We start from the raw sequence: 10,412 nt of genomic DNA on the forward strand, positions 1-10,412 counted from the left end.
TGATACAATAGAAATAAGTGTAGTGGCTATTGTAAGCCATATCTTGTCCCCGCCGCCTAACACCAATAACCCTAGATATTTCAGCAAACCAAATGCACACCGCTGGAAAAAGGAAAGGAAGAAGCAGACTTCGTCTCTTTCCTTTGGCCGCCGCCCTTGTAACCCAACCACTCGATACAATTCTATTCTTTTATCTTCCATTGTCGACGGATGAATGACCAATATCTTCCTTCTCCTTTCATTATCTTCATCAAAATCACTCTCCTTTATATGTCACGTGAAGGAGAAATCAAACCGTGACTTATTCTTTCTGGCATCAAGATTGCCGCAAAGCTTTTCTGGTCTCTATAGTGGTGCACTGAAACAATGACAAACAATTTCGCATTCCCCGCGTCGAAAGCTTTGCCTTACATCTCTTCGTGTTGAAGTTTCGTCAACATTGACGAAAATCCGATGGCGGCGGTGTTACGTGTTGTGTTATCCGTAAGCACCGTTTCGAGTCATCCATGTCGGTAAGGTCCTCCGACCATTTTTTTTATTCATTCCATAATTCCAATTATGTTTCAGCGCTTAATATCATTTATTACATATTTGACATTTTTATCATCGTCGCAAATTATCAGTTGCGATTTGGTTATTCTCTGGACCCGCTTTCAAACAATTTATTTCTGGATTGCTCCGACGCTGCTGAAATTAATGTCTTATCGTACGAGATCGCCAAATGAGGTATGGGGTGAGAGAGAGTTTGAATTCATGAGTGTAAATTAAGTGAGATGAACGGGAAAACCATATTTCCCACAATTCATTCGGGGCTCGCTATGTACGGCTGAAGCCCTTTGAGTAATAATTGACTAATGAGAAAACTTGAATTTGGTGAGGTTAAAATATGAGTTAGAAACTTTTATAGGGTGTTGTTTGATTTAAATTTTGAAGATTGTGTGGTAGTTGAATTATTGTAGAATTGTGTGTTTGACGTATTATGTACTTTGTTTATATCTTCCAGGATATTGTTATGTGATATAAAATATGATGAATTGTTATTAATTCAATATCAATTGAAGTAGTGTGTGTGAATAATTTATTATTATCATCTGTGAGTGAAAATCATATATTGTTGGAGTTTGTGTATTATGATGATAAATTTTGAATGTAATGATAAATTCTGAATGTAATGTATGACTATGGAAATCTGCAATGACGATGTGTGCTCCCTGACTTGTGATATTACCACCCTGATGAATATCATGAAATGCGTATTGTGTTTAATTGAATATTGACAAATTCGACCCGTGCCAATGATGGTTCTCTTAATGGAGTAAGTAACCTAGGACAACGAGGGGAGAAAGTAGTTGTTGATAATTTTTGAAGTGGAGATTATTTGGTCATCATATAGGTAGGGCCTGACAAGCCTAGTGATTTCGGGGAAGTACAACTGAATGAGCCTGATCGTGGCGGTCTGCTGTTGAGCCTTATGGCAAGATTGTTAGACCTTGGAGGTATTCGGGTGGGGAACTCCTAGGTGACTTGGAGGTAGCACTCCAAATGTCGGGAGCTACCATGCAACACACATTTACCTCGACTGTCGCGTATATGTGTCTCGGGTTGAGTTGAGGGGTTCTATGAGGACATGGCCAAATTGAATTGTCCGTCCACTTGCGTGGTGGCATAGTATCAAGCCTCCTAACCAAGTACTTCAGAGTTAGAATGGTACCAAAGAAAGAGGAGGAGTCTAGAGTATAAGAGCATGCATAACATTACTTGATTTGTGCGTTTACTTACTTGATGTTGTGGATTGTATCAATGTTTTACCTTGATTATTCTTGTTGATTTTGATTTGATATAATACGGTGTTTAATATATTCTATGAGTTCTTCTCAATTATTTTATACTATTACATGTTTTCGAAGCTCACCCCTCGTTGCTTGTGTTTGGCGCTTGCGAGAGCGCAGTCATTTCAGGTTATTGGTCGGTGATCCACGCTCTGATAGGTGATACTGTGTGGGAGTAATCTGTCGTATTCTATTGAGTTATGAATTAATTTAGATTTTTGTAAATTTGATCGATCAATGATGTTATTTTTATCTATTATTCGGATGTAGAAATTAATTGTCTCTAAGTTTAAAATGTGTTTTCATGTCAGAAAATTTTATTTAATAAACCTCAACTATATTTGATATTAAAGGATTTCTAATTGAAAATTTTTATGCAAGTATTTTGTATAAGCGTGAGTGTGACGTCCTGAACCTTATAGTTTAAAAGAAAATTTTTATACTCTATTTAGGAACCGCTGCGAATCTCTTCCAAAAATAGTGCATTTTACTTTTTATTTCAATTTGGGTTTAGGGTGTCACACAACACAGAGCATACTCAAACGTAATTATTCACACTAATTTTAATTTCCACAAACACACATAAATCACATCTCCTAATCCAATCCACACATAAATTGAATTAAATTCATTTTCCACCAATCCACACATAAACTTCTTCTAAAAAAATTCATAATATTAATTATGAACACATTAATTTCACCAAACATGAATCACCAAAATTTCCAAACATTAATCACCCATATTCAATCTCCAAAATTTTCAACCATAAACCACCACAACAACATTAATATATCAGAGTTCTCCCCACCGCTAACTCGGTGCCAACGGTCTCGATTCCTTTTCAAGACTCAAGGAGCTAACTACACAATAAAATAATCCACACACAACAAAATTTCTAAAATTAAATCTTTCTCACACACCAAACTTTTAAAACCAAATAATCTATATTATTTAGTTAAAACTAAAAAAAATAAATATTATCCAAATTTCACATACACATACTCGAGTATTAAAGCACCGAAATTTTTGAGTTAATAAAATACTCTAAATTTTTTTTTTCTTGTTAAACTCAATCAAAGAGTAATTAAAAGAGTAACATTTTAAACTCTAATGATTGTTAATTTCAATATATCTTTTTGCTCAAACTCTTTAACTTAGTTAAAATTTGAATTTTTTCACAACTTTAACAACTCTAAATTTTTCGTAAAATTTCAACTTCAGTTCAAACTCATTTATTTGAAAATAACTCATTACGTAACTCAAACACATCAAATTTAATTACCGCCAATTCACACCAAATTCAATCAATTCAATTCCACAACACATATATAGCACCTCAATTAAATTTCAACAATTCAAACATAACTCACCCAATTTCAAAACTCCATATTTTTACACATAAACCACCAAATTTCATCAATTCATTTTCTACAAAATCCACAAATAAATCACATCTCAAAAATTCATAATAATAATTATGAACATATAAATCACACCAAACTTGAATCACCACAAACCACACCTCAAATTTAAATTCCACTAAATTACACATAATCACATTAAATTAATTTTTCACAAAATCACACCTCAAATACATCAAATTTCTTTTCTACAAAATCACAAATAATGTCCTAAATGCAAACTAAAAGTTTGGAAGGAGCCCTTACCTCCATTGTAGCTTTAACGATCGATTACCGCGTTGCGATTAATTCCGATAAAATTTAAGTTCGTGACGTCGCTTCAAAGACTAGCTCACTAGCACCGTAGCGTGGCAAAGAGCAACTTTCTCTTCTGTCACTTCTCGAAAGGGAGCTTAGATCTTGATCTATGGAGAAATGAATGAAAGAGTAATGTTTTGTTTAAAGCTTTGCAGCCATGTTACAAGGGATTATGGCACATTAATAGCAAGAGCAGTACCAGAATCCATTTCGCAAGCACGAGATACTAAGATGGAAACACAATTGACAACTACATAAGGCTGGCCAAATACGTTGGAAATGACTTCAAATCGAATGCCGGTTTTCAAATCAACTTAGAAAGTAAGGGAATAAGGAAATGCATATAAGAAAGGGTAAAGAAAAGTAGTGGAGTGGTAGGTAAATGCGAGAGAGAGATCGTAAGAATGAGATTGAGGATGAGTTTCAAAGGGTTCTAACAGATGCTGCTCCTAGTAACCTGTGCCTTAATTTTTTTGAAATTACACATCACTTTTGAAATTAATTTTTTTCAAAAAACATTTACTATCGCCGCAATTCAATTTGTCAGATGCATTTATCAGCAACAAGTGACATTTTAAAAAATCTGTCCGACATTAAATTTTTCGTAACATAATTAAATTATTCTCCGACAAATAATCTTAATTGGGACTCAAAAAATATATATATTAAAATATATATAATTATTAAATATATTATTAACTATAATAAAATATGATTTTGATATTTAATTCCCAAAATAAAATTCAATTGTGCTAAATGCCTAAGAAATTTAACACAAAATACCCTAAAATCGCTTAAATTAGAATTTAGAAAATTAAGGGATTTTCTATTACAGTTCTGTCAAGATAGTCTAAGTCACAATCATGGTTGTTGGCTACTTATTGACAAATTGAGGAACTGATCATCCTTAGTCTCTTGTTGATAGTAAACAAAATCATGTTGAATGGAACGGGCGAGTCTTACCAACTATGAAAGCGCGTAATATTATTAAATATCTATGAAAAGGGATAGAAGACACTTTCTTCATGGAAGCATGGCGAAGAAGGTTCTATCATGTATGTTGAGTTGAGTGCACACATGGTGCACTTATTACTCTTACTTAGCAGGGTACTACATGAGGTTCATTGAAGGTTTTGCTAAGATTGTAGCTCCATTGACACAACTTACTAGAAAAGATCAATCGTTCGCATGGACGGAGAAGTGTGAGGAAAATTTTCAGTTACTAAAGAGAAAGTTGACAACCTCACCAGTATTGGTATTACTGCAACCAGAAGAACCATATGAAGTTTATTGTGATGCGTCTCACCAAGGTTTGGGATGTGTTCTGATGCAACACAAGAAAGATGTAGCTTACACCTCAAGGCAACTGAAGATTCATGAAAGAAACTATCCTACTCATGACTTGAAGCTTGCTGTTGTAGTTTTTGCATTGAAGATTTGGAGGCACTATTTATATGGATGCACCTTCACAGTGTTCAGTGACCATACAAGTTTGAAATATTTGTTTGATTAGAAGGAATTGAACATGCGTCAAAGACAATGGATGGAGACTCTTAAGGATTTTGATTTCACACTACAGTACCACCCTAGGAAGGCCAATGAACTCCAAAATATTATTATCTTTGGCTAAAAAACCTCCGAGCCAAAATCCAAAATACACAAAAATACATAAAATACACTTTAAAATTATGGGTCTTACAAGATATATCCTAATTCATCCAACCCGGGGTACGTCCTGTTGTCACAACCGTGAGATTTTTTCACTAAGTATTTTAAACAGAGAACATTCTTGATTTTTACACCACCAGTCCATATCAACCTTAATATTTTACAATCTTCACCTTTCAACCTAAAAAGGATTTTTACAATCACCTTTCAGCCTTGAAAGGATTTTTACAAACACACTCAATCTAACATAAAAGATATACTTGAGTTACAAATGATGTGTATGATAAAAGTGTTTGAGATCTTGAAACTTCTCAACATTTGTTTGAGATAAATGAAAGACAAACTCAGTAAATAATGATCCAAAGATATAGTCAAGAGACCTGGAGTTTGCTTGAAGAGTTTTTTGACTTGTTACTTGTACAAGAGTTGGTAGATTTGTAAATTGAACTCTTGCCTTCATCTTCCAATTGATCTTCAATTTATAGATGTTAAAAGACTTTGAATATTCACTTTAAAATGAATATAGTCTTTGGGAACACATCCCAAGTGTTATATATATTTCAAAGTTATTAAATATGTGTTTATATTGCTTCCCAGAACATTCTTGACAATCACATAACGTTCTTGCTTTTGGGCTTGATGGGAAACGTGAGTGAGTGAGTGAGTTGTCAAATGTCAGTTTTGATATTGTTTTCGTGTCAGAATTATGCTGAGTTTTTTTTTTTTTTGTAGAATATTGTAAGTATAATATACTTATGTCCTTGCTCACAACTCACCTATTTGGAGATCAATCTTGAGGTTGTTTTCCTCATTTGGGCATTCAACTCGAGTTATGGGTTTCACTAATGATTTTAGCAGTTTTCTTACTCTCATATATGAGGTTTAAATTGTGAAAAATTATCTCTTTTAATTCTTCCTTTTAAAGGAGAATAACAAGAATATTTGTTTATAAACAAGAACATTCTTCGTTTTCTGTTTTGTATGAGTGTTGGATTTTGACAGTTGTTGGGTAGAGTCATTCGTCTCAGAAACATGATGTGCTTTCTACAAAAAGGTGCACTAGTAGTGTCCTTGTTGTCATGGATGTCCTTGCTCATAGCTCATCAATTTGGAGATTGATCATGATGTTTTGCTTTGCCTTTGTTGATCCTATTTGATCGAATCTATCCAAAACAATCTTGTGTAGATTATTAAATTCATCTGTAATGAACACTGATGATGTGTAGCATAGATAGATGTACTTTCGTAGCCCAGATTGATTTTAAATTACAACATATTTTGCACTTTGTAAACCAGAACGTTCTTGGATTAAAGTTGTGAAAATGGAGAACGTCATTCGTTTCTATTTTGTGTGATTGCTGTATTTTGACAATTCTGACAACTCTTAAATGTCAAGCTTTTATGTTATGTACGTGTGTCAGTGATGCAACGACTTTATCATTTCTGTCCAGTTTGTACTTTGGAGATTAGTCTTGCTTTTTATTTTTGATGTACTGATTTGCTTTTTGTGGATCTTATTGAAAGAATTTGTCAAAAATGATCTTGAGTATATAATTATGTTCCTTTATAATGAATACTGGTGATTTACAATGTAGATTGATTTATTTTCATCCCCAAATCGATCTTGAATTAAAGAAGACTTTGTTCTTTGTAAACCAAAATATTCTTGGATTAATGCTGTCATAACATTCTTCGTTGTTTAGACTGCTGTGCAGAATGAGCTTATTTTTTCAGACAAATGTCCAGAACGATCTTCTTTTTTCAGACTGCTGTCAAGAATGTTCTTCATTTTTATGTTTAATGACCAGAACATTCTTCGTTTCTATTTTGTCATTAAAACATGCCTAAAAAATGTTTTTCCCTCAACAATCTCCCCCTTTTCGATGATAACAAAGCTTTTGAATAAATCATAAGTTTTATGGATGAATATAAATAAAATGCAAGAATGTTCATAGATATGTAATTAAACTGCCCCTAAACACATGCAAAAATTTAATTTATTATTATTCTAATTTCTCTCCCCCTTTTGGGATCTATCAAAAAGGTTGGAGAATAAGAATTGAAGTGAATATGTAGGGAGCAATAGCATGAGTATACTTCACATAAAAATCATGTGGTTGATCATTGCATTCATATATCAAACTTGCAAGTTTGCATGTAGCACCAAGGAACATAGCATGTATGACGATCAAAAACTATATTTTAGTCAATATTGCAATCAAGATATGGCTAATGATAACAAAAGCAATATGACATAATTATATGCAAACATATGCAAGAATTTTAACACACTTGAAAATCTTTCAATGAATATATTCTTCTCATTTTTTTTAAATGAGTTGACTTCAGTTTTAGGAAAAAAAATGTTTTCTAAAAACTCCCTCTGAATATTATGAAATTAATATCCTTTAATAATTCAAAGTTTCATAAATTTATAGTGTATTCCATAATATCTCTTGGATACTATATGCTATAATATCTCTTGGCGACATTTTGATTTGAACAGGATCATACTTACTTGTTATTAATACATCCATTTTTCATTTTTCAAACTAGAGAGAATGAGCGCATACATGAAAGCGAAATAAGGTGAATCTGATATCATGTCAAATATAATTACTCTCTGTACAAAATATTCTTATGCTAATAATGTTTGTATTTTTCAAAGACTAATTTTTTTAATGTATAAAAAATATGCCAAGAGATTTGCTCACATTAAAAAAAATTGTTTTGTTACAACAATTTTGCAACCACACAAACTAACAATATGGCAAATGTTCAAGGTTGTTGTTGTTATTTCTATCTATCATGCTTAAAATATATTTTAACACTTGAGATCAATTTTAACAAAAGAAATAAGCAACAAATAAGACTCATTTGCAAAGATATATATTAATATGCCTTAAAATGCTCAAATATCATTCTTTGACTTCATGCCATAGTCTTTTTGGATTAGTTTTGTGTTTTAAAGCAACAAGAGACACAAATCATTTTCATCGATACCAAAATATATTCTCTTGTTGAAATTCTTCGAAAATAAATCCTAAACAAGGATATATATTTAAAATACGTTGAAGAAGGATCTTTTTCAAAAGTCACATTAAAAGCCATATTCAAGAAATTATACGCAATGATTAAGCAATGTATAGACTACTCAATATATGCAAAGTTGTAGAAATAAATATTTACACAGTTTAACTTCTCTATTTAACATATCTACTCTTTTGAAGATATTTGATCATGTATTTGATCATCTTCTTCATGAAGATACTATCTTGAAGAAGTAATAATCATTCTCTTGAATGATTGATATATGATACATTCCTTTTAAGATTATTTCATTATTGAGTGGATACTTATGCACTTTGATGAAGTGAATGACTTCTTGTTTGTTCACTTATGCAATTAATGTTCCACAAAAAAAAACTCAAGTGGAATTATTAGTAGACCACATTTCATAAAACATAATCATTTATTTCATAAGGTTTGTTGTCATTAAAACATACATCAACAAAGTTTTTGCCTCAACAATCTTCCAATTTTTGATTATGACTAAACTTTTCAATAAATTATAAGTTTTATGGAAGGATATAAATAAAATGCAAGAATGTTCATAGATATGTAATTAAACTCCCCCTAAACAAATGAAAGAGTTTAATTCTTATCATTCTAATTAAATTTCCCCTAAACATATGCAAGAGGTTAAATCTTCACACTTACTTTCATCCTATATCCATCATCTATTCCTTTCCCCTTTATGACATCTATCAAAAAGGTTGAGGAATAAAAATTGAAGTAAAAATGTAGGAAGCAATAGCATGAGTATACTTCATATAGAAATCATGTGGTTGATCATTGCATTTATATATCAAACTTGCAATTTTGCATTTAACTTCAAGAAACATAGCATGTATGATGATCAAAAATCATTTTAGTCAATATTGCAATCATGATATGGATAATGATAACAAAAGCAATATGACATAATTATATGCAAGCATTTTAACACACTTGAAAACCTTTCAATGAATATATTATGAAATTAATATCCTTTAATAATTCAAAGTTCCATAAAATAAGTAAGATGTCTCTTTTCTCTTTATCCTTTTTCCCAAGAGACAACATGTTGATTTGAACATGATCATTGTAATACCCTTAATTTTTAAATCCCAAATTATACTATTTAAGGGTATTTTGTGTTGAATTTCTTAGGCTTCTAGCCCAGTTTTTGGTATTTAGTGAGTTAAATGCCAAAAATATATTTTTGGAAATTGGATTAAAATTATTTGTGGGAGAATAATTTATTTACATTACGAAGAATTTAATACCGGACAATTTTGTTAAAAATATCCCTAGTTACAGAAACTTTTATCTGTCAATTGAGTTGCGACGAGAGTAAATATTTTTATCAAATGGTTTGAGAGGTTATGGGTGAAATGGTAATTTTAATAAATATCTAGATATTTTTAAATATTTGTTAAGTTATATATATATATATATATATATGTGTGTGTGTGTGTGTGTGTGTGTTTGGAGGGAAAAAGAAAGGAAAAAGGAAAATAAGGAAAATAGAAAGGAAGGAAAAAGGAAGAAAGGAAAACTGAAGGAAACCAAAAAAAAAGATTTTCCTCTCTCTGTTACTCGCGTTTTCTCCCTCTTCCTTCTCCATTCTTCTTCATTCGTTTCTTTTGCTTCTTTTGCTTCAATAAAGGAACCCAAGGCTTGGTGGGTGAGAAGACAAGGATTTCTCAGCTTCATTCTTCCTCTTTGATTCGAAAACGAAGAAAAACGGTGTTAGGGGTTTTCAAACCGTCAAACACAAACCCTCACTTTTCTTCTAGATCTAAGCTTCGTTTTGAGAAGAGATAGAAGGGAAAGTTGCTCAACTCCATGCTACGGTGCTAGTGAAGTAACTAGAAGCGAGGTTGCGAGCAAAATTTTTACCGGAATTAATTACGATGCCGTAATAGCGTGTTAGAGCTATCATTAAGGTAAGGGCTCCTTCCAAACTTTTAGTTTGCATTTAGGGACTTATCTGTGGTTGAGCGGAAAAGAAATTTGTTAGGGTTGAAGTGTAGATTTTGGGAAAACGAATTTAATGCTTTTATGGGTGAAATTTTAGAGTTGGGTTTTTGGTGATATTGATGAGTGTTTTGTGGAAAATGAATTTAACTCATTTATGGGTGGTTTTGAG

At 32.0% G+C, this 10,412-nt stretch overlaps 1 long non-coding RNA gene across 1 annotated transcript; it reads left to right on the plus strand.

Moving 5' to 3' along the window:
* The first annotated feature begins 51 nt into the window (after positions 1-51).
* LOC105852620 (uncharacterized) lies at positions 52-2,149 on the plus strand. Its single transcript, XR_001144507.3, has 3 exons — positions 52-512; positions 624-726; positions 1,950-2,149. It is a non-coding gene; the product is annotated as an uncharacterized lncRNA (long non-coding RNA).
* The last annotated feature ends 8,263 nt before the right edge of the window (positions 2,150-10,412 follow it).

Source organism: Cicer arietinum, chromosome 7 (genome assembly GCF_000331145.2).
Source record: "Cicer arietinum cultivar CDC Frontier isolate Library 1 chromosome 7, Cicar.CDCFrontier_v2.0, whole genome shotgun sequence".
In the NCBI taxonomy this organism is placed as follows: domain Eukaryota; kingdom Viridiplantae; phylum Streptophyta; class Magnoliopsida; order Fabales; family Fabaceae; genus Cicer; species Cicer arietinum.